We start from the raw sequence: 25,650 nt of genomic DNA on the forward strand, positions 1-25,650 counted from the left end.
GAAACAATGCTATGCATTTCCCTACCCAGTTTTAAATTTTTATTGTCAATGTATTTAGGGTCAAATTATCTCTTCAGTCTTCTGCGGGACAAATGGAAAGTGGTGACAATCAGCAACTGATTCCTCAAGGCTGTTAAAAAAAGACCATTAGTTTTATAGCGATAGGGTGATCCAGTCATGGCATTGGACACTCAGCAATCAATTGTTGCTAGTTACTGGCCAACACACAGTTTTTAAGCTGTAGCAGGGATGTAAGATGCCTTGGGGCATGCTTTGATCTCATGTGCTTCAGCAAAAATGGAACATGAGGCAGTACAAACAATAAAGATATTCCCTTTAACTTGCTAAAGAGCATCTTTTAAATTCGGAGCAAAGTTTCACATTAAATGTTTCTCATTACCATTGTCAATACAAAGCTAATGTTTAAGACAATGGTTAGCACATTAATCATCCAGAGAGTGGAGGAAATGTCCTAGCTGAGCTGACTAAGCGGAGGCATTCTGGAGAATGTTTGCTCTAGGAGTTAGTCACCCTTCCAGAGTCACAGAGCTGGCTTCCACTAAGAGAGGTAGCTGGCTGTGGGGTTGACTATTTTTAGTATGAATACATAAAGATGACTAACACTGCATCATGCCTTGGAGTGAACACGTAGCATTTGTCAGAAATACATGTTCAACGGAATTTAAGAAATATCATAAGTGACTGTATCTGTGTCTAACAAATTTACCACAGAGAGGAAGTGATTGAGCACACAAGGCAACATCTAGGTATGAAGAAATAATGAGTTTTGTGAGCAGAAAGGAAGAAATGTGTCTCTCTTAAAATGATCATCAAGGAAAAGAAAGTAATGAAATAAGCCAGAAAGATCATCCTATTACAAATTGTCCCACTATCTATCATGATGCTAGTGAAAAAGAAGTCCAGTGGAAGTGGGTGTATATATAAGATCAATCAAATCTCAGCAGGGGGGACAGGATCTGAGAACAAAGGATGAAGTGTGCACTTTGTGTTAAGTACACAAAAGATGTAAAACATGTAAAGCTGTAAGATGAGGTGCTGAAGGAGATATGAAATATCTCTTTGTGCTACTATACTTTTTATCACATAGAAGAAATATTATTGTCACAACAATCAGTAGATGCATAAAACTGAGAAAAGGAACAGAAAACCAGTATAAATAGTGAGGAAGCCCCTAAATCACCCCTTCTCCATACATACACACAATACGTCTTTTCAACAGTCAAAAGGGAAGTTGAAGTTCAGCTTCCAGTGCACAAAGAAGTATAGCAAGTACTCAGTCCACTTGCATAACTATCAGAATATAGCATGATAAAACAGTCAGCCAACTTGTATGACAGCATGAAGAGAAAAAAAGGAGGAATAAAAGGAGTGAGCTAGTTCAGAGCAAACAGACAGTAGGCTGTCATGCAGATGGCAGTATTCTTTCCCGTTTCACATGCAAATCACCTGCAGATTTGTTTCTACTGTTGCACTGTGTTCACCTATTTCTAACTTTTATTATTTGAGGAGGAACGATATTTTATCCCCAGCAAGTACTATCTACATAAAGGAATTTGTTCTCCACACCCTGGCATACTGCACTGTGAGTAGTGAACAGTACAGGAGAACCCCTGGTGTCATTTTGACCTGAGGGCCTTTGCAGCTTCTGGCTTGGCAGAATTGCTTGAAACAGACCTGGTTGAGCTACTGTTGAAATAATAAAATATAAGCATCAGACAATAAAGACTCATGGATACACAATATCCATGTGTAGCTTGCATATAGTGAGGGCTCTGGTTAGGATCTGAAGCTGGCTAAATAAAGTTCGGTGAAAGGACTGGACAGAAATTCTGTCTCAGGTTTCATTCCATGCAATTCAGTGACTTTTGTAGCCTGGTAAAAGTAGATACTAGAGAGAATGTGGTCTGTAAAATCCACAGTGCAATCATGACAATTTTGGTGCTTTCCACTTACTGTGAAGGGTCCTGAAAAGGTCCTAAAAATTCATCTTTTTTTCAGAAATAGCACCAGCTGTCCTCTCTGTATGTGAGAATGTAGTTATTTATGTTAAATGAAGGATGCTTCTGTTTGAAATTACATAAATATGCCATCTTTTTAAAAAAAAAAAGATGGGATACAGACTGTCATAGATGTGATTGGACGATGAAGGTCTTCAGTTCTCATTAGGGGGCTTGAGTGCTGCATAGGAAACACTGTACAGCGTATTGTAGGATTGCACCTACTATGTGTGTTATAGACTATGTGTGGAAGAGCACAGAGTCAATGAAATTTCACTGTAAGTTTTCCAGCTTTCTGACATAGGTCCAAATGTGTCCAGGGGGAAGAGATACGTTCTACAATTGCTTCACCTTTGCAGCTGGGCATGTTTCAGCTACAGCACATGAAGTGGGGCTTTGGAGACCAGACATGCCATCTTCCCACACAGGAGAAAGATGACCAAACACAACACAAACTGAAAATATAGCTCAGGCAGTGAGTCACTCGTTTGTGACATTCTCTGCTATGGTGTGAGAAGAAACTTCAGCATATGCTTTTCCTGTAATGTTCAGCCATGGAGCTAATTTCAAATGAAGCCACACACATATCTGACACACCCAAACCCATACTTCATTATGAGGGACATCCCATGTTTTAGACCCAAATTTATTTCAGTCATGTAAGGACACAGTGTTCTCATTTCAATTATAGTAAATTACTTGCATGAGAAACACTGAATCATAAAGCTCAGGTTAAAAGCCTTCCTATTTAATTTTAACCCCCTTGCACTCTTTGCTTGTATGTTGATTTTAGGATTTGGGCTATGTCATCAGGCTTGATTACAAAACCTCCCTAAGCCTTACAGAATATTGGGAATAACTCTTTTCTTTATAGAAATTAAATCAGTAAATAAATTATTTTGTAAGCAACCTTCTGTAAAAACTTTGCCTCAGAAAATACATTTTTTATCCTTAGTAATCAGTATGAAGTAATGGCATTTGAGCTCACTGGTGGTATACCTACTTATCCAATTACCAAAGAAAGTTCTACAAAACCCAGGAAAGCATTTTTGGAAGAAACATTCTAGGGCACAGCATTCTGCCTTTGAAGAAAAATAAATCTATTGACTATTTGCTGTTTACTTCTTTCTTTTTCTGTTTTCTGAAGAAATATTTTTGAAAGCAAGTTTTCTAAATGGCATTTGTTCTGGAATATTTTCTTTAAAAATACTTTATTTGTTGTAGTAATGTTTATATCCTCTTTTGGAAGGGCTCAGGTACTTCATAACCAAAACTCACATATCTGTCACTGCAGTGCAGCCATCTCTGAGGTGAAATACAGAAGCTACTCTGGTAGCAAAAATGTTCACTGTTGAATTAGATAATAACTCTTCTTTTATTGCTTCTGCCTTAATGATGTATTAGTTATTTAGATGATACTGAGAAACTTCTAGTAGCATTATTTTTCAGTAAACCCAAATCTGTAAAAGTAGCTGGCCTCATCTTGCTATAAATGCTATTTGTTTGTCAAAATTAAGTCAGCTTTTCACAAATCTCTGAATGTCCAGCTTATAAAGAGGTCACTGTAAACTCGAACAGCTGTGATTTCCTAAGAAACGGATGAACCAGAGAACGTAGGGGAAAAGAGACTATTTTCCCAAGCTGTGCACATTCTTAGTAGGCATATATAATTTTTGGTCCTGCTGCTCGCTTCCTTGTGTATTAAACCAGTCTATGTTCCTGCTTCTGACACTGAAGCTATGCCAGATGCAAGGAGGGGGACCAAGCTGACAAATTCAGATACCATCATCTCTCAGGATAATTAGTGACTCAGAGAGATACAGTAAAACTGGTACTGTACTACACTGCCTGCTAACTACCCTTTAACCTCATTAGAAAAAAATGAAGTGTATAAAACAGGGCCAAAGAGATGAACTGGAAAAGCAGAAAGGAGTTTGATTATCTTGCTCTTCCTGTCTTTAACAGTAAATGTATTGAATGATGCAGATTCAATTCATTTGCTATCATCCTTTATCTCAGTGAATAATACAGAGCTGTGCAGAATTCAAGTATATCGTGAAATCAAAGAAAGAGCATCAGCTGAAATGTAATCACATTTCTGCCTTAAACACATATGCTTGACAATACTAAATGTAACACATCACTGAGTCATAGGGAATGGCAAACCACATTTTTCTCTATATTTTAAATTTGTTTACATTAGCTTTTGACAGCATTTTTGCTTCTTCTCCTATAAAGTCTGTCCCCCCTGTTGCTTTGTGGATCTTTCAGACAGCACAAAGGATCTTAAGGGGAGAACAGAATTCTGAGTCATACTCCAGTACTTGAAATCTCTTTAAATCTTTTTTTTTTTTTACACGGCTGAGATTTCAGTAACTGTGATACTTTATGTAACAGATAGTAACTGTATATGCATATACACTACTAGAATTATACATTGTGCCTGGCTTTTGCTTATTCTTATTCTACTAAAAATTCGACCACTTTTCAGATTCAAAGCCTTACATAAACATCTATTTATTCGTCTTGAATGCTCACTTGTGAGATCAGTCAATATTGCCATTTCTTTCTCCCACCATAGGAAAATGAGGGTTGAGAAGTATCTTATCTTATTCAAAGCTAGAACAGATTTCATTAAATTCTCAGACTTAGGAAAATTCTCTGGATTTTAGGCCTGCAAGTGGATTACAATATTGAACTTTTTACAGATCTCTTGCTCCATTGATTTTTTTTCCCCTCATTTAAATGCCCTGGAGTTTATAGACCTTCTTCCATTTTCCCCTCCCAAGAATGACCTGGCCAGAATGTAGCCTACTACAGAGATCAGACATATTTTAAATACCAGTTTCCTTCAAGAATGCTTTTAACTACAGAGAAGCAATCAAGTACCAATTAAACTGACCTACCAGTTACCTGGAAAAAAAACAGAATTTGATGTTCAGTTCTTGAAGTAATTACCTGGCTCTAACAGGCAGGACTTGGACTGAATCTTGCCTCCGGCAGGCTTCTCTAACATAACAATTAGCACAAAGGAAAAAAAAAACCCAAACCAAAAAACAACAGATACATGCAATCAGAAGAGGGAAGCTGGAACTAGAGCGGAAAGAAAAGAGTGCTCAGGCTTTTTCTGTCTCAACTAGACTAATTTTTCCGTGTCACCCTGCATACAGCAAGAGTGCTGTGTGCCACAAACAGATTGGCGGTGACGCTCATATAAGCCTTGAACTTTTAATTTGATTCTTTTTCCTGTATAAAACTTCATTGAGTTCACGGAAGTCAGCATCTGTTTACATGAATCTAAATACAGAATCCCAGCCACCATAAAAGATGTTGATATGTAGTATTTTCAAGACAAAGAGAGAAAAAAAAATCCCCTTCAAATCATTGACATCAGATGGAAAAACAGGAAGAAACTTTGGGCAAGGACAGTCTTCATTTTATGTGTATGCAGTACTGAGGACAGTGGAGCATGGATCTCTAACTAACTGATGCCTGAAGGTGTTGCAATGATTCAAATAATATTGATAAAAAATAGCTGTCACTGACTTTTTTTTTTTTTTTTTTTCACTGTGGAAGAACCAAGGTCACAAAGCTTTTTGGTACAGCTGCCTCCAAGCATATGACTAGTTGTGAGATTTTGATTTTTTATTATTGTACTTCTCTGCTTGTAAGTTTTAAAGACATGTAAGGCCAATAACATCATGATCTTGCACAGATAAAGATGGAATTTCATACAAGGATGAAATTCCTGTATACAGAAGCTGGCCAAAACTCAATAAAACCATAGTGCCTGTGACTAATATCAGATTTGTTTGTGAACCTGACTTGAAAAGGACTGGTATTCTCTAAATGCATGAATTTGTTAGTTTTTCATTTGTAATTTCACTTTGTTATAAAATTCATAGTACTCCATAGGCAGTCGTGTTGATTTCTTACTCAGACCAATGTAGATGAACACTGGTATTCCCCTAAAATTAAGGATGATATAACTGCTTTAAAAGATCAAAATCCTTTGCGTGCTCCATTTGCTGGACTCCCTGAGGGTACAGGAAGAATTAAGACAACTTTGCAGCACTACATCATATTTCCCAGGCCACTACAGTAGCAAGTATCAGTTGTCTGACTAGGCATACTCTAATTTATGGCAGGTATTGTAATGCACAGGTATTGCAATCAAGCTAAAGTTTGGAGTATTGCCATCCTTTCATACACCTGCACCTATGTCAGAGGCAGAACTAGAGAGTATTACTGAAAAAGGGTAAGGCGCTCAGGCGGAAGTGGTATTCTAGAATGTAAAATACAGTTAAAAATAACGGGTGAGATTTTGAACACAAGAAGTCTCTACAGATGAAACTAACTGCAGGACCATTCTGTGGTGTGAAGAAAGACACGCTGATTCTACAGTCAGAAGAGCCTGACTTCTAACATTGTTACCATAGCTGCATAAACTTGGAAAAGTAATTTGTCAGCTTTTCCATTTATAACTGAGGATGATGATACTGTTCCAATTTCACAAGTACAAGGAGACAACTGATTTGTAAGTTTTTATAAAATACTTTGACCATATAACTACCATGTCTGATGGGAAGCTGATGCTAGACAGCTCTTAATGCAACAAAGTACTTAAACAATTACCTATGTTTAAACATGTGATGTTGTGCTGATGAAGGTTTCAGATCTTCATGTCATATAAAGCTGATAGATGCTTCAGATGTCTAAATAATATCAATTTTTTTCTGAGAATTATATGAACAGATAATTATTTTAAACTTGTTTTATTGCATTGCCACAACAGTCACAAGATGACTTTTATTTATGTCTCTGTACTTATAAATCAGGCTAATTCAGCTAATTCAATGCTGTAAAATAACTTGGTTGAGCTTTACACTGTGAGAGTAGAGTAACTTTTTTTCTATCATCTGGTAGTCCTGTGGTAATTCAATACTACCACATCTCACCAGCATGGTTTGTCAGTGGATGATTACAGAATTGCTAGAGAGAGGAGGGAGAGTTGGATTTAAAAACCCTCAGATTAGTCCTCCATCTGCTATGTCCTAAATAATGTCACTAAACATTATCACAAACATAACCAACAGCGAGTCAAATTCTGTTTTCTGTGTAAGAACAACTATAGGATCATCTCTTTTAGAGCAGGCTCGTATTTCTGGAGTGTTAATGGACAAAGAATTTTAACATACAGTCTTACTGCGTATCCTGAAGAGGGACAAGGTTTCTGGAAGTTCCAGGAGAACAAGAGCCAGTATCATGGGAAAACACTGAGAACGTGGCAGTCTGAGCACTGAGATTTGTAGTTCATCTTAACTCTCCTGCAAGTGGCAGGAAATAAAGCCTATATTCAAATCCCTGCATAGCAAAACCATCAAGTGTCACCTGGCCTAAAGCTGCTTAAGGAATTTAAGAGACCTGCAGATCATTAGCCAGTTGAATCTAAAAGTCCATTGCTAGCATTTGCTGCTGTATTTAGTTTTAATAAGGCAAAGACAAGAAGAATATATTCCTCTTCTTTCCTTTTTTGTTAGACAGAAGAGACAGCATTCCCTGTGTAGTTTTAACTTTCGCAAATGCCAGTCTTGTCAACATATTGCATTGCTTTAAGTTACGTAACAGCTGTTTTTGCTTTTCTTCCAATCACTTAAAATCTTCACAAAATGATACCACTTTAGTAGGCTGTCCTTCATGATTGATTCCTGTAGACTTCCATTTCCTTTTTTAGGTGTCTTTTAAAACTGCTTGTAAGTAGAAGGTGGGAAAAATGTTGTAGGCGTTATTTCCTTGATTAGGTCATTAGACTCTACAAAGTAAACTGTCCTTCATGAAATCCAGCAAAACATAGGCAGTAAAGTAACAGAACTCTTCTCTGAACCCTGTTAGGTGAAAGTATTGCCCTTTTTTGCTAACTATGTTGCTATGGGGCACATCATTACAATTATTTTAAAGCCATCCTTCCATTTAGATAAGTAATCAACTCAATGGAATCAGCTTTATAGAGCTGCTAAACTAAATCTAGGCACACATGTAAGCTTTATGAAATGAGAAAACATCTGCTACACTCATGCACCAGCACCTTACTTATTTAAAATGATAAAAAAAATTTGTGAACTTTACGTATCATAAATACAAATTAAAATTATAAAAGCTGGAAATCTTTAAAGTTTAAAAAAATTGTGGAGGTAGCAAGTGTTTTCTGAAAAATTCTGCCTAATGCTGTTAATTTAAGGAAGTGTAAATTACTTCCACTTGTAACAACAACTTGTTAAATTAGTTGGCCAGTTAAAGAAGCCTCTGAAATTTGTACCTTAATTAAATGCCGAGATTAATAATTCTGACAGTGTTAGGGTATCTGTCATGGATATTTTGGTTTTGAACTATGTTACATGACACTATAACTGTAAATACTTTTTCTGCACAGAGGATATTGTAAACTGTTAACGGTATATATACATGGCTGCCAAAAGCAGCAAGTGAAATGCATAAAGGCTTTAATTCCTTGTAAAGTCTGAATTTTACACTCTAAATGGACGTGCAAACTGCAGACAAACACTAAGTTAAATGAAATACTGATTTGATATTTTCATTATGATGAATAAATATAGGTACTTGCACCGGACAAGTGTAGCCCTTGTTGTTATCAAAATGAATGCTAATGATATTCCTGAGTAAGTACAGCGTCTGTAATAACACTGGAGTTTTTCCCTTCAGTAAACGTAGCTTTAACTGGGTTTCAGATGCTCCTGTAATTCATCCTGTATAATCTAGTAATTGCCAACAACAAAGAATAGAAGGCAAACCAATTGGCATGGCAACTCTACAGCTAAGGAGGAACAATGCGTAGTGGTAAGAACGCAGCACTGAAAACCAGGTCTCCAGCTGAGTTCTCCCTTACTGGTTTCTGCTTGTTGTGTTGCCTGCTTGCTTGCCATGCAGTCTGACACAAGTCTTCACACCCAAGGTTTCCACCAGCACATATTGACTGAGTACCAACCGACAGACACAAATCAGGGAAGGTGCACTCCCATCGATGCTGAGGAAGCAAGGTAACTGCCGTAACTTTTCTCTGAGCTGAAAGTGTCACTAGATGCGTGTTCTATGTTTCATCAAGTGGGGACAAGAATTGAGATGACTGTCTGACATACCTTTTCTATTGTGTCCTCAAGTCTTATTTGAGTGGTGCAGGGACTGACTTCTCCTGGAAACAACTGCAGCTTCTATGGGAATGATTTAGCCTACAAACTACAGGACCATGGTTTCTGTCCTGAAACTGGGGACTCAGCAGGCTTGTCCTGAGAAGCTTTAGGTAATATGAAGTTGATTCCATTAGACTCAGACTTCTATCTTCTCATGGATTAGCAAAAGATGTTTTAAACTGGAATATGTAACTTTGAAACCAATAAAAATAATGTCTCCGATCAATACAAATACTCATGGAAATGTGTGTGGAAAAAGATGAAGACTCTAAAAGTATGAAATCAGTGAATTAGCAGCTTTGGAATTATCTTATTGGTTGTGGTTGTTTTGTTTTTTTCTTACAAGAGTCAGAAAACAGGTACAAAGAGAAAATAATTGGTAACAATTTTATCCAGGTTTCATTTGACACTACACAGTTATGAAGTCAAACAGTGCAATGTAGTTAGTCAAAAAAAGTCAGAGTAGAAAAGAAAACAAGGATGGTGTAGAATGGATTATAAAAGAGCTCCACTAGCCAAAAACTGATAGGTAGCTTTTTTTACCAATTATCCAAATTACATAAAGGACGCTCATAGCGCAGTGTAGCTAAAGTCAATCTGGGCTCAAAGATTTGAATATCTTGCTCCTTAGAAAGGAAAATTAAAAGGATTTTGTGTGTATATGTGGGGGGGGGGGATTTAAGCTGACTTCAGTAAGAGATGTTTTGGTCTGACATAATTACAGAAATGCAAGAAAAGGAATATAAGACATTATTGCATTGATCTTATTTTTAGTGTGGGTGAGTATCCTCCTTTTATATGGTTACTGTCTTACGGTTTTCCATTTTTGCTTCCAAGGTTCCATGAAGAAAACAGAAGTGTCTATTCTAAGTCATGTAAACTACCCAAAAGCATCCTGCCAAACGTGAAAAAATTAAGGCTGCTGTTCTTGGTGTTACTTGTCAGTCACAATATTAGTCTTGGGAATTCAGCTTGTCAGAAATCCAGTTCGCTGGTGCTACAAAAGAATGAAAAGATGGCATTTTGCTGCTGTGGAATGGTAGTAAAGATATGCACAATGGAATCTCAAGTCCCACTTCTTGGATAAGTTTTGCCTCAGGAGAACTTGAAGATTACTTGACAAGAACAAATAATGGTAAACATGAAGTGCTTTTCAGTGAAGTTGGCAGTGCTTTGAAATCAATCTTTCTTGATACATGAAGGTAGGGGAACATGTGGAAGAATTTCTATCCAATAGTAAGAAGTTTGCTCAGAGGAGTTTTCAGTACTAGCACCTTAGTACTAGTACTAGTTACTTAGACAATCTTCACAAAGTTCATGACAGTTACTTTTTTTTGGGAATGATTGCAGACCTTTGAAGGGAAGGGAAGGGAAGGGAAGGGAAGGGAAGGGAAGGGAAGGGAAGGGAAGGGAAGGGAAGGGAAGGAAAGGAAAGGAAAGGAAAGGAAAGGAAAGGAAAGGAAAGGAAAGGAAAGGAAAGGAAAGGAAAGGAAAGGAAAGGAAAGGAAAGGAAAGGAAAGGAAAGGAAAGGAAAGGAAAGGAAAGGAAAGGAAAGGAAAGGAAAGGAAAGGAAAGGAGAAAACTACATGTGGGACGAACTAAGTCCCAAATATTTAAAGCTAGATATGTTACAGAAGATGCAAACTAAGAAGAATGAAGGTTTCTGATACCTCATATACATTTTTATACACAAGTCTGTGATTTCCATGTGGAGGTTTAGAAAAGTCTGATCTTTAGTCTTCTGGAGTTTCAATTAATGTCCTTTACTTCATTTGGTTTGGGTGAGGAGTTAGAGACTTCCCCAGAATGCAGATTTATTCCAACAGTCTTGCCAGGGTATCAGAGCACATGTTTCAGCATGTCTAAAACTAAACTGAATACATAATAGACATAATAAATAAATATAAGTTGGTGATTAAATTTAGAAGTAAATATGATTAGGGAAGAGCTTGAAAGGGTCCAGACTAAGTGACTATTAGGGTTTTTCCTCAAGTTGAATTTCTATGTTTCTGTGAGTGCAAAACTTTGAATGAATGAGTTGCTAAGTCTCATCATCTTGTCATGATTTTAAAATAGAGTCCATGGTAAAAAAATGGAATCAGATTTCAGACCTTGAACAAGGCACAGATACGTGCCTTACTACTGCCATCTTACTTGAGCTTTCATCATTCAGCTTCCAGCATTTTGAAAGAACATATTGAGCACTTCCTGGGGAGTGCTGAGCACCTGGACTGCCCCCAAACCAGGACTCAGTATACCATAGGATCATAGGGCAGCAGTTTCTTGCTAGGAGTGCTCAGGACTATCACGATCAGGGCCTGCTTTGTCCTTCTGAAAGAACTTAATTCCACATGGGGCTAAAATTTAGATTCCATCTTGAGGAAGAAAAGGAATATGGTAGTAATAAAGAGTTTGGTTGATAAAGGTTAATAACATTGCTAGAAGACTCTTAAACTTTTACAAGGCATTCAACTAAATACTGAAAAAAAATAAGAATCCAAACAGTAACAGATTGTTCTGAGAGTACCACAAGTAAGGAAGCTTGGTTTTCTGTGGATTTATACATTGATAGATACTCTTAGCTCAATACCTCAGGCTCTTAGCTGCATCTTACATCGTGTCATTGCTCACAATACTTTCTATAGCCTATAGAGCCGTGCCATATTTCCTATGTCTCTGCTTCTGTCCTGGATATCTTCTGGCTATTTTTTCCTAAAAGATACGCCTTAGTTCAAACAAGAATTTGGTCAGTCAGAGAAGTTCTCTGTCCTGCATTGTTAACAAAGTAAGACTAGTTGATCATAATAGTCCATCTGAATCTTATAAATTTCTGAATCGATAAATTTGGTCACTAAAATATGTCATTCTTCCAGTGAGATCAATTGTAACTGTCAGAGAAGCTAAAAGTTATTAGTAAGAAACTGGAAATATTTAAGAGAGGGAAATTATCTTTTAATAAAAAACCAATTTATTTTACTCACACACACTATAGAATAATATAGAAGCTTTGCTGTTGGAACTGTAAGGAACTACTGAATCCTAAAATTATCTGAAGAAACATTTGCAAATGTAAAAGCCCCAGAAAAAACCAATTTCCTAAGAAAGAAGTTAGGAATAACAAGCACAGAAGAGACATACGAATAAACACAAATACAGAAAGTATTATTTTCAGATACTCGTGAAAAAAACTAAACCAACAAATGAGACACATTTCATTTTAAAACATAATAGCTTAATGTGAACAAAAATACTTCTGCACTTGAAAAAAAAGAAGTTAAACACAATTATAGAAAACTTACCATTTCTTACCCTGATATATTTTCAGGAGAAGAAATAGTGGATTTGTGCAGATATAAATTCAGATACTAAGAAGGAAAAAAGATGTTAAACTAAAAGCCAGTAAAGAAAACACTTTTCCAGAGAATGCCTCAAAGTAAATCAGTCACTGAATTTATGCCATACATGATCAACAGTTACTTAAAATAAAATAAATTATAAATATAAGAAGTATTAATGGATGTTTACTAATGTACTGCCTTCTAATTTGATGGTGTGACAGAAAACCACAAAAAAATCAGTGAAAAGCAGGCAGATTACAAATATATTCTCTGCTGAGACATAGCAATTAAGAACATACTTTAAATTTACACTGATTCAAATATTCAGAGGATAAAATCCTGGATGCACTGAAGTTGGTGGCAAGTTGCTATTGATTTCAATGGAGCATGGATTGATAATTTATTTTAAAGTCTTCATGGCACCAGAGGCATGATTATTAACATTAAATTTAATCTTTTGCATAACACAGCCATGGAATTTAAACAGAGAGAAAACCTTAAAAATGCAGAGAAGGATAGAATGCTTCCCTCTGACAGCTTGTAGCGCTATTTTTGATGAAAAGGCAAATGAAAGAAAGAAAAAACAGGGGGAAATAAAGAGAACAATAATAAATCCAGTTGTTTTTTAGTTATGGCAGTGTGCATATCTTCAGGTTTGTATCCTTTAAAGTAATTTAAAAAAATATGAAAATAAATAACAATTCCACAAATACGCAAGCTATATATTTATTAAAAATACCTCCTTAGGAAGTATTAGAGAATGAAGAAAGATTGGGTGTTCAAAATTTACAAAGTCATTGTAGATTATACTGATGAAACAGGTGGCATGGAAACGAAGAAGTGTAAAGGTGGTTAGAGCAAAGAACAGTCTGTAAGACCTCCCAGCTTCCACTGTCAGTTCTACCACTTGCTTTTTTGTGTAGCCTTTTGCACGTGCTCTCCATTTTTGTAACCACTAAAGAGTCTATTATCACCTGATTTTTTGCTTTTGGTATGTGGAAATAAAAATTAAATTCTTTAGTTGAAGTTACAAGATAATAGAAGAAAAGCTTTCATCTTAAGGCTTTTTCTTCCTGAGTGTTCCCTGCCCGACACTCTGTGTAAATCCATAGTCAAAACCAAAGAATGACATATGCAAACCTGAGACGCACACAAAAGTGAGGGGCTGCTAGTGAAGTTTCGTACTTGTGACCATCAATAACTGCCTTTGGTGAATCGCAAAGTCGTTCACGTACTCTCTATGGCAGTTGAGAGCAGGATTTGTGTTAAATATTCTATTCATTAATATGTAATACAACAGTAAATGAAAAATGATCCCTCTCCCACTAGAAAAATAGATTTATGGAAAATAGGTTTCAATAGCTGAAGTGTGTACTGAAAAAAGTGTGATAGAACGTGGATACAAAAAAGTGTCTTTTGATCAAAACATGATATTTGATAATACCTGATATAATAATACATGACACATGATGCACTGGGATGTTCTTTGTAGTAATCAATCAGTGACAAAAAGCATCCACTATTTCTCTCTTTCGTAGATACTGGAAAGCATTTTTAAAAATAAACAAATAAAAAATCCTTTTTTTTTTTTTTTTTAGATATTGAAATCTCTCTGCATTATTTCTCCCACATAATATCTTCTTTTTGTTTGGTTAGTGATTTTTGAATTAAACTAATGAAGATGATCTTCATAACTTGGAATGAACCACAGTGCTTCTTGGTAGGGCCAGCAGTATTTTGTTTATGAGTATCATAGTTCATTGCCAAAAGCCACTGGAAGCTAAATTCAGAACTTCTGAAATGTTATGTACAATTTGTTCAGCATGCAGGCAAAGAATATTTTCCTAGACATCAAGTAACTTAAAGAGGAGTTTTCACCAGGGACAGCTACATACTACAAAACTGAATGTCCAAAAAGGTCTTTCTATCTGCTCTCTTCTTTGTTACTATTGGAACAAGAGGTACTGCTGAGTCAGGTGGTATCTTTAAAGAACAAGGGGTATTATTCTATGTAAGCAAAGAACACCAGTAAATTTCTGAGTTATAAAAATGGGTTTGAAGAGAAACCATATCACTTTATTCAACTAAAGCAAGGACCTGTACATTCTATGATCAGTCAGAGACTGACTAAAACTAAAGTATCACCATAAAATTAGAGGATTATTTTGTACAGCTCAAATGTCTGAACATTTTCCTTAATGCACAAATAATTCCACTTCCTTTACTGAACTCTTCTTTTTTACCATCCAGTTTAATTTCATCCCTAGGAAGCTTAAGGACTTCATGTAAATGCCCTGATCCCCTTATGATGAATTTCTGGTTCTGTTTGTTCTAAAATACTTGGGAGATCCCAGTCAGTGATGAAGCAGAGAGAAACAAACACACAAAGAAAAAAATCAAAGGGATCTCACACAGTTTGTTTAAGGCAAATGGTATTGGCTCAGGCAGAAAAATAATTGCGAGTGTTCTTACAAAACAAATGATGAAATGCTTAAGCTGACCCCTATAACTCATTTCAGTGGGAGCAGACTCAGGCCTTAGTGCAAGAAACACATAAGCTGCTATCTTCTTCTGGTTATGGAAACCTCATGGAAACATATGGGATTCTTAAGAAAACTCAGGATTGAAGTACACAGATTGAAGTGATTTAGTTTGTACTAATAGGATGGGAAGTTCCTTCTAACCATGCTTGAGCTGAATGAATATCAGAGCATCATCTGTTTGAGACTAATAATATTGCAATACATTCTTTCATCTCAGAGTGAAACAGAAGCTGAAATTCCTATTTATTATGTTGAACAGAATATTTTGAAAAATTCCAGTGCAGAAATAAGGAAATACTTAATTTCAGCATTTTCACAACTGAAATATTTTCATATGGCCGAACGGAACTGTTTTGCTTAACACACAGGTCATGTGTCTTTGATGAAGCACCATCCATCTCATTTGAAAAGAGAGAGTTTGGCCAAGAAACACTAGCCCACAAGAGGGAACATGGGTATGAGACATATATAGCAAAGCAGCTGCAGAGGGATATGCATTTCAGTATGTGCTGACTTAAAATGAAACATTTCGGATTAGTTCAGCAAACCAGAATATTTGGTTTCGTATTCAGCCAACTGGAGAGAGTCTATTTCTTTTCTTGGTTTTCCTGATAGGAAAATGGAGGGAATCTACACAAAAGCTTTCTCCTGTGAAAAAAAAAAAAGAAGATACTGCAACACTATATTTTCTATAAGGAGAAAAAGAAAGCCCAAAACATTTTGATATAAAGTGCTGAACTAGCTCTAAGGTATATGAAACCCCATGACAGTTGTGCAGGCCAGACCTGTTGGTAATAGGACCCTAAAAAAGTTGCTTCTTGACTGCTGCTTAAAAGTTTTCACCAGACTTAACAAAGATGCAAGGTTGTTTTTATTTCACGGCTTCTTTTTTTTGTGTAAGCAAGATGAAATATGCCAGGAACTTCTTTTTAATGGCCAAGAATTCTGATGAAATAAAAAACTAGAAAAGCTGGAATTAATTAGCACTTTTTTTAGAGGTGTTAGATGGTCAGTCACTGACTTGGAGACCTTTCTATGGTAAAAGATCCTAGGGCAATTTTTTTTTCAGGTAATTACTAGACAATACAGCAAAAGCTTGCATTTCCATGACTACTGCTTTGATTCATTTATCTGAACAATGGCTAAAAAAAGAATTTGTGTCCCAAGGTTTGTAAATCTACTGGCAACAACTAGCATTAAATATATTTATAGATAATCTGAAACGTCAGAAGAGAAGAAAATAGAATAGATGGACTTTTCATTTTGTGGTGGGTTGACCCTGGCTGGATTCTAGGTGCCCACCAAAGCTACTCTATCACTCCCCCTCCTCAACTGGAAAGGGGAGAGAAAATATAATGAAAGGCTCGTAGGTTGAAATAAGGGCAGTTTAACAAAGCAAAAGCAAAGGTCGCGCGTGAAAGCAAAGGAAAACAAAAGAATTTATTCTCTACTTCCCATCAGCAGGTGATGTCTGGCCACTTCCCGGGAAGGAGGGCTTCAGTACATGTAGTGGTTGCTCCGGAAGACAAACGTAAATAACGAATGCCCCCCCTTCCTCCTCCTTCTCCTAGCTTTTATTGCTGAGCAGACGTCATACGGTATGGAATACCCCTTTGGTCAGTTTGGGTCAGCTGTCCTGGCTCTGTCCCCTCCCAAGATCTTGCCCACCCCCAGCCTACTGGTGAGGGGCGGCAACGTTGGAGAGACAGCCTTGATGCTGTGCGAGCACTGCTCAGCAGTAGCCAAAACACTGGTGTGTTATCAACACCTCTCTAGCTACCAATACAGAACACAGCACTACGAGGGCTGCTATGGGGAAAATTAACTCCGTCTTATCTAGACCCAATACACATTTGGTTACGCTCTGTATCTCGGTGAAGCAGGGAAGACTAATTCCTTGCCCTTTGCAGCTCCTTAGGCCAGATAAAAATTCTTTACTACAGTAGCATCATATTGGCTGCATCATTTGGTTTCTTAAATACTTTCTATATCTTAGCTCTTTTTTTTTCTTAATCAAACTCTCTCCTCCTTCCTATACCTCTTCATTACAAACACCTAAAAAGAATTGAGTTGATCATTTGAAAGTATGAGAGAAGAAGGAAAAAAATCAAAACAATCAGACAGCTTTGCAGCTACCAAAATTTGCAGGCACTTGTATAGTTGGGCAGCACTGCCTCTATTAAATTCCATTAGAATTCACTGACCGTGTCTGTGCATCCTGCAAGTATAAGGCTGCCACATCATCAGGGGTTTCTTTAGCTGTTATATATGTATTTTGTTTCAACACTTGTGTGAGAGATCGCTGCTTAACAGTGGCGTAGGTGTGTGCCTTTCAAGTGCAGCCTGAATAAGGTGGATTTCAGGAATAAAAGTCCAAATACATGCGTGTGCATGTGTTTATGTCTAAATATAGGAAACAGGAGTATCGCATTGAAATAATGAAGGATAAATCAAACATCCATGGGTTGTTTTCTTCAACTGCTTTTTTACAATTTATCTTCACTCTTCCAGAGGCTGGTTCTGAAGGGTATAAAAGTTGATTACCCAAATAAGTTTATGCAAGTGATTGACCCATTTCAATTACGGACGAGGACCCTTTATTCCCTTATAGGGAATACAAGAAGTGTAATAAAAATAAATCAGAAGTCAGAAGTTTTAGGCAATATCACTGTTCAAGATTATTCTCCAATCCTGGACTGGAATGCTGATGCAATTGTTTCAAAAATCCTTATTCACACAACTAGAGGACTTCCTAATACAGGAGAATGTTGCCAGGTGAGGTGTAACAGCATTCTGCGTCTTGTTTGCTGTAGTATAAATGATTCAGTTAGTAACAGTACTCTTAATAAATCTAGCTATGCCACTTAGTCTAAGGATAAGTAAACTACAACTTAGAGCTAGGTTAAAAAGTGCAGAAAAAACCATTTGTCAACAGTCCAGTAATCTTTCTGTGTAATTATGTGTCAGCTAGTTTTTGCACTCCATTCAAATTGCTTTGTTCTTTGGAAAATGCTAGTGGACAAATTATGTTTGGTCAGTAAAGAAACTAGGGAAATTATTGTGTGGAAATAGCTAGATCAGACTACCTAGAATAAAATTAATGTGAAATTCAAACCAACAGGGAGCAAATCTAATATCTTAAAAATGTTTTGTAAGCTATTGCAAAGTTATTTCTCATGCCTCGGCACTTCTCTGTTTCAGCCAGAACTGAAATCGGAAATGCCAAAATACTGTGAGAAAGGCTGTTCTTGCACTACAGCTGACCTGAATGAAACAAGGAAGTACTGCAAAATCACAAGACAGACTGTTTTTAGGAGATTGCCATCCAATTTCCAGACTGGAGAAGTTTGGATGAGATCAGGTAAACTCTGGGAACCACTAAACTTCTGGATGTATATCTGAACCGAACCACCAAATCTTTGTGATTCATCCTTTACTGATGTCCACACTTTGTCGAGATGACTATAAATAAAATAGTTTTACTTTGGGAAAGAAAGGAGGAAACACAACATACTAGACAAATCGAGGTTTGCTTGCATTATCCTTCAAATTAGAACTGTACTATACATCCAATTGCGATTTAAATAAGAGTATGTCCCTGAAGTCACTGGAGCTAAACTGGTTCAACTGGGAGAAGATTTCTGCCATATCTGTTCATGACATGTAGTTAAACTGCAGACATACTGGGCCTTATTCATCTATGATATAAACTTCCATTGCTTCAATGCTATTTCATTAGGAATAAAGTTGATCCAGTAATCCTAGCTTAACTCATCTTTCTCTTTAATTGCTGGCTTCTGATGTTGTACTGGCACAGTTCATAATGGTGATTCTGTGTTGAAATGGTGTTTATGGTCATGGTGGCTTAGCTTCTCTCAGCTGTATCTGTTGTTTATCTACAAAGCAAAGCCTGACTTGCAAATCTAGTATGGGTACTATGTAATTTAGGGCTTGAAAATGAAAGTTGTCACCTGGTTTTGCTCATTAAAGAAACAGATGTGTTGAAGGTTGGCATGAGTTCTCGCTAAGAAGTGTTAAGCATTTTGTGAAGCTTTAACAATTTTTGTATGTTTTTCATCAACTTGAAGTCTGAAAATGAACAAACACTATGAGTAAGGTGTTCTTTTCTCTTTAAACACTTAGTTTATAACTTAATCCTATTTTAATTATTCAAATCAGCAAATGTCTACATTAATTTTCTTAAGCAAAATCATAAACTAAAGTAAATTCTTTTACTTTATAACCTAGGAAATAGATATAGGAAAATACCTCACTTATATACTTAGTTTACGAAGTCACAGGGGGTGGGAACTTTCAAGGGACTGGACCGAAATGACACAAAAGTCAGGAAATGACCCCTGCGATGGGATTTCAGAGGTGGCAGATTAGAAACAATGTCCTCTTACAACTTCTGTAACTTTGGAACATACCATCCCAGCACGCAGTTGGGGTAGTGGAACCAGCCACCTGAGCTCTAACGAGCAATAGCTTCTTTAAGAACGATCCCAAAGAATACATGTCTGTACGTAAAGAGCAGGGAAACAAAAGCAAGTCACAGCTGACTCTCAGTGCTCATGCCAGTGCTGAAAAGGAAGTCTTCATCCCACTGGACTAATTCAGGATGCCGAATGGGCGTCCTTGGGGAGTTTTGTTCAGGCAGCGAATCCTGTGTCGGTCAGATAGCGTGCTCCAGCCAACCTCGCCGTGGCCAGAGAGTGGTGCGGAAGGGAAGCTGCTCTCCATGCTGAATGGCGTCTTTGTTCACCCTGCCGCAGCAGTTACATTCTGCAGGCCCTGCAGATACAACAGTGGCTGTATGAGAGCAGAATGGAAATGAGATGCTGGCTCCCCCAAAAAAGTTCTGCTTCTTTCCATTAAAACTGCAAAGGAATTCTGGCAACTGAAAAATAACCCTTCCTATCGAGCAATATTTTCCTGCCTCTAAAAGCCAAAGGAGTCAAAAGCACAAAGTGAAGCTAAAATACAGTGTAGATGGGCGTACATGAACATTTTATAGGTTGGTTACCTTGCAAAACAGAACCAAGGCCTGCTGGTAAATTAAAGGCAAAAATCTGCAAAAAAAAAAAGTGGCTGCAAACTACCTGCAAATCTGTAAATTCACCTAAGCCCTAAATAACAGTAGAATTGCAATGCACCCAGGACTGATCTGTTTGCTAAACAAGTTCTTTAGTATGTTCCAGTTACAAACCATTTAGCCCTTGATCTGTACACCTTGTTCAATCTCTTTCTGGGCCAAAATCCCTGTCTGCTAATAAAGAAGGCTGTCATAAAATGACCATAGGTTGAGTTCTTCCAAGTTGGGGTAAACTGCCAGCAAGCTATGGGTTGTCATATTATCTTCTAACTAGAGGTAGAGCCTTCTTCTGCTTCTGTTTAGTAGGAATCAGCCTATTAATAGAGAACCCTCTCCTCTGTTTTCATAATTCATTTTAGAAAAGCAACATTGACAGCTCTTTTTCATAATTCTCTTCTTCCACACAGACCTTGCTTATATTCAAAGTGACACAAAATATCAACATTTCTTTTAAAGTGAGACTTTGGGATAGTCCTGTCAGAGAAACTAGAGCTGTATAGCAAATGTGAAGCAGGAACTGTATCATGTATTACAACAGAACTATGTTACTGCTTGTGGCCTAATTTGCTTTTCTATCCTATTTTATGTAATAAAAGGACAGTTTGTTTGCAGTAGCAGAGCTATTTGCTATTGTGATCATTGGTTTGCTCACCACATAGCTGTGATTCGCTTGATTCTAGTGTATGTATTAAAGTTGTAAGGCTCACAGTAGTTTTTCCGACTCATAGTGGTTCCTACAGCCTGTATGATTTCTTTTCTAGTTTTTTTCAGTTAAGAGTATTCATGAAAAAAACCTTGCAGTCACATGGAAAACCTTACAATTTAATTTTGGAAATGCTTATGTTACCAGCGTTTATTCAAACAAGAAGTCCCATTGGTGTAAATAAATACAGGATGTAGGATAGATAGAACTCTTGCTTTGTAACAGTTCACTCATAGGCCCCAGCTGTGTGTTTGCTCAGGGAAATAAAGGCAATGTAAGAAACCCTTATATTCCCCTGCATGGCCTAAGTGTTTCACGAGAGCAAGCACAACTACAGCAGCAGTTCTACTTTGCAACCTTTAAGTAGCCATCAACATGTTGACCGGAGCAAAGGCATTCATCACCTTCAAGGAGGTGCTCAGCTGCCCAAAAGATCAGGTCATAAATATTTAACTGTTCATGAGCAGAAAATAACCGAAACCATACTATTATGTACCTACAGGAAATGCCATTAAAGTGAATGCTCTTAGTTAGAGGTGGATGGAGTGCTTGAGAGGAAATTTTTCTGCCCACTAGACATCAGCATCGTCAGTGAATGTGAATGCAGAATTTGAAGGTGAGATGGCAGAATTTCCAATGGGGTTTCTGTGAAGCTTTAAAGCTATAATCAAAAAGAGAGCTTTTCAAAGGTAACTGGTATATTAGATGCTGAGTCTTGAAAATCTGGAACACAGCAATCACAAATGTATGTTGAACCAAATCCATTGAGGTAGCTATCGACAGACTGCAACTTAAACACGTATGTTCATATCCATCCCTGGGAAGTATTAACGTCCTAAGCTACGTGAATATTGTGGCTATACATAGATAGAAGTTGAACTGAAATAACAAAATAAACAAATGGTAAATATCCATTTTTAAAAGTGCATCTAGTCATTCTTTCAACTTAAGAATAAGTTTGATGCTAAACATTTGTAGCTCTTGAAGACCTATAAAGATAAAATGCAACCTGAAAGAATAAAGCAAAGCATTCTTCATAAACTGGTGCAATCAGTAATATATTCATGATAACATCTGCTACAGTATCTAACACAGATAATTTTTGAAAAGTTAAAAGCTTTATTTGCTTATTAACTCATGGGTGCTTTTCTACACTTGTTATTTACCTAGAGGTTAGAAAAGTAGAACAAAGCCGAGCCTTTATTTGCTTAGCAACCTATCAAGCAATTGCACAGAATTATTTTTAAGTAGGTCCAATGGCAGCTCTTTTGAGTTGCGTGTTGAGTTTTTGTTTACCTTGCTGTTACAGCAATAATAGCAAGGTGGGGTCTTATTCACTCCATAGGTAGGACCCTAAAATTCTGAATGCTTCACTGTTTACCAAGTCACTGGACACGAGTGCTGGGTTGGACCATGTTTACCCAAATCCTGGTCCACTGACAACTAGGTGTGGCTTTATTGGACTGTTACTCATACAGCTTTGACAGAGAAGCTCAACTTCTTAGCTGCAGTGCTTTAAGGAAATTATAGAGACGTGCAGGGATGAACTAATACTTATTTATGGCAATACGTCTTAATTGGGAATGTTTTGCTTATGGGAACTATATCTGGATGCAATGACCAGAGGCCGGAAATTAACAGGCTGTGACAAAGAAAAAAAAATCTATTTGTGCTAACTTTGCGGGCAGCAGTTAAATAAAGGGAACATCTGTTTATCAAAGGCAATGTGCTGCTTCTAATTAAACCATCATCTTGCTTGATGCTAAATTAGTAACTAGGGATGCAGATCACACCCTTAAACAGACAAACTTTAAGACTTCTCTCTCCAGTCTGCTATACTGTCAGAGAAAAAAAAATAAAATTTCCTGTTTCACATTTTGAATAGGTGTTGTCTCATAATTGTAGTTGTAAGGCTGAGAGAGACATTATGTAATGCAGTTCTTGCTGCAATGTATGTTTAAAGTTACAGCTTAATAACTTAAGGGAAATTTAACTGAGTAGGAGTTTAGCTGCTGTGGCCTTTAACCAAGGAAATTTGTCATATTGTTTACAATGACAAGAATTTTCAAATACTTTGAAGAATGATGAACAGTTTGAAGTACTCTAAGTATTAGTTATGATGATAAGGCCTGAGCCTTGGAAGTAAGTTATTACAGCTCTGAATGTCTCATGTCCTTCAGCTAAAATAGTTTCATTGCATGGCTGATCTATTCCAAAGGAATTATGACATTTCCAAGGAAAAAAGAAAATGTTTTTTTAATAGTCATCATCTAAAGCAGTAAATCATGACAGAATATTATTTTTTTTTTTAATTCCTAGTGTGCTTATTCATACAGAAGAAAAAAAAAGGAATCTCTGTTCTGTTCTCTAGCATTTTTTGGCAGGCAGGTGTGATGATTGAAAAGATTTTAGAAGGACTGTTTTGGCAAAGCTGGTGTAAAGTGGCTACAGTAAACAATCCTCTTCTCCCTTTCCCTTCCCTCACCATGAGAAATATCCTGCATGGCCAAATCTACAGTAACACACAAGTTTGTAATACAGAACATATTTTAAGGGCACTACACATCCAAGAATAGTTTTCAAGATGGTGGTAAAGTCATTAATTTTAATGGTATGATGTCCTGATCTACAGCTATTTCAGCCTGCTTTGGGGACCACCTGCTTCAAACCCTACCCAAGCAACTGTGAGCTTCTCCCCTCCTGTGCCTCCTATTTTTAACAGAACATGTCTATCTTGAAGCAAGTCATGTACAAACCTATGATTGTCTTTTGTGATGTTGTTGCTGTTTGTTATTACAGTATCCAACCAATACACGCAACACTTAGTCCAGTAGGGCTAACCCTTGGGATACCAAGCAATAATTAGATTTACTTTGTTTTATATGCATCCATAGCCATGGTGATCAAGATACCATTTTCTATCCATGCTGGCATTCTCGGATTTATTTTCTGCTAAACAAATGTCTGAATTTGTGTAGTTTCTACATTTTTTTTGTTTCAAGAAATCATAATCAGATACCTTTAAAGAACAGCTCACACAGTATTAAGAGATCCTTTTTAAACTATTTGGAGGGGATAGAAATATACTGCACAACTACCAGGTGTGAATAATATTAACTACTGACTCCAGAAACCTTTTCTCAATAGCTGCTCTGGTGGTCACAGTCCATGCTTCATCAAACCTTATAAGCTTATTTAAAATCCAATTTTTTACTAGACTCTGTTGCTCTGTTTATATTTGTCAAATACTCCAGAACGGCTACCCGGAATCATAAAATCTCTCCCATCCTTGTACTAAATTTACAAATCACACCTTTTTTTTAGTTTAAAAAGAATCTGCTTTCTTGGACACAGTTTACGATTCAGTAATTGGGTTAGCATTCTTCTCCTATAAATATACGCTCCTCCTATAAATGAAAGTGGAATAGTAATAAGGCGAAACTTTCTACGGTCAGGGATTAAGGCCAAAGTCATCATCTTCTCTGTGAGTATACTGACAATTAATTATTATTAATGCCTGTATGCATAAAGTACTGGCCTTCACTTCTGATGAAAGAAAGATACTATGGCCTGAATTTGAAGTATCCACGAACAATTTAATTTTGTACAATCCAGTATATTAGCATTACCTTATTTCCTCTTTGAGTGCACCTTTGAGCACCTTTGAGTGCTTCAAGACAGCATTTTTGTTACAACTAGCTCTCCATATCTGTTGAACATCTTTGCATACTGATACTCCCAGATTGCTAATTTGGTGACTTTGATTCGGCACAACTTATCTCTTCACATTTCATCATCCCAAGAAATCTGTTTCCTTGTTATGTTAGGTTTTTTAGCTGATCTACTTTTGCATTCAGAATGCCTTTTTTTGTTATGGTACTATGTGCTGTTCAGAAATTACTCAGAGACAAGGAACTGAAGGATGTCTGCTTCATTAATTGTCTCAGTTCTTACTAATATATATTGCATAATTTGAGTTTCTGCACAATATAACAATCCATTCTCACTGGCTTATGCCAGAGCTTTATAAAGGTGCTGTTCCTCACAGGATGAGAATACATATGTTTATTGAATATCTTGTAATGGAGAATTCACAAGGATGCAAACATTAGATTTAGAATACAAACTTATGTCATTTAATTATTCCTAGAAATACATAATGGTGGCTCAGAATGGATAAATACCTGCCTATTCACTTTTTTCATAAAAGGAAATGTTGCCTTTGTTCCATTGATCAGCAAACATCCTTTGGAAAGTGGGACTTGGATGGAGTAAAAGGTGAGAAAATATACTAGAACATTGAACTTATAAATCTCACATGGTCCAGGAACCAGGCAGGTGATTAATAGTGTTGAAAGTGATAAAGTTTGAGGTGGACAGGGTTGATAGCACAATTTAGAGGAGTCTTCTTATACGTAAAAGCCTGTCTACAGATTTTCCAAGGTGTAAAATGGTAACTCGATTCCATAATATACATTTGCTAGTATTAATTCTCCTAATGGTGGGCTGATTATTTTTTGTACAGTATAAAATACATGTCATTTGTGTCATGCCTGTTGAGCTGAACAGCAAAGGCAGGGCTAGCAGACACATGATCACAGAAGACATGTAAAATTCATGATTCAGTTCCCAAGTGTGAGTTCAACAACAATAACACTACCTTCCTCTTTCCACTTCCTCCATACTTCGGTTTCCTTGGGAAGGAGATACAAGTGTAGAGGCTAGAAACCACAGCACATTCCAGGCTC

Source organism: Gymnogyps californianus, chromosome 5 (genome assembly GCF_018139145.2).
Source record: "Gymnogyps californianus isolate 813 chromosome 5, ASM1813914v2, whole genome shotgun sequence".
Classification (NCBI taxonomy): domain Eukaryota; kingdom Metazoa; phylum Chordata; class Aves; order Accipitriformes; family Cathartidae; genus Gymnogyps; species Gymnogyps californianus.